This window comes from Odontomachus brunneus, unplaced genomic scaffold, assembly GCF_010583005.1.
Source record: "Odontomachus brunneus isolate Ranch 3 - 2012 unplaced genomic scaffold, Obru_v1 Obru_scaffold_367, whole genome shotgun sequence".
Taxonomy (NCBI): Eukaryota; Metazoa; Arthropoda; class Insecta; order Hymenoptera; family Formicidae; genus Odontomachus; species Odontomachus brunneus.
Window position 1 is genome coordinate 65,131 of NW_022639817.1, and position 484 is coordinate 65,614.

Consider the following 484-nt stretch of genomic DNA (forward strand, 5'->3'; position numbering starts at 1 on the left):
GAGTAAAAGTATGAAAACTTCCGCTCTTTCAATTGCCGACGACAAATGAGGAGGTTTTTAGAAAAAAAAATTTGACCTTGAAATAACCTTGAAGGACACCAACAAGGTCGAGTTTGAGGTCACCACTAATTGCAATTAAACAAAATAACTAAAGTAAGCTATGTTCATCAACTGCGTTCTTCCAAGATATCCAGTCCTCAAAATTAAATAACCTTTGAATGACCTTCAAGGTCAACCACGATTTATGGTCTTATAATATTTTTGGACGTAAAATTTCCCGATTCTTCCGATTGCCGACGTCAAAAAAGGGGGTTTCCATTTAAAAAAATTGAGCTGACCTTGAAATAACCTCCAAGGTCATCGTCAAGGTCAAATCCAGGGTCACCGTTGAATTCCTCGTCAAAAGTTACTACAAGAGTGACCTTAACATTTTTCAAAAATAATTTACCTGGGAAATTATTCAGGTGTTTCCAGACTTTTTGGA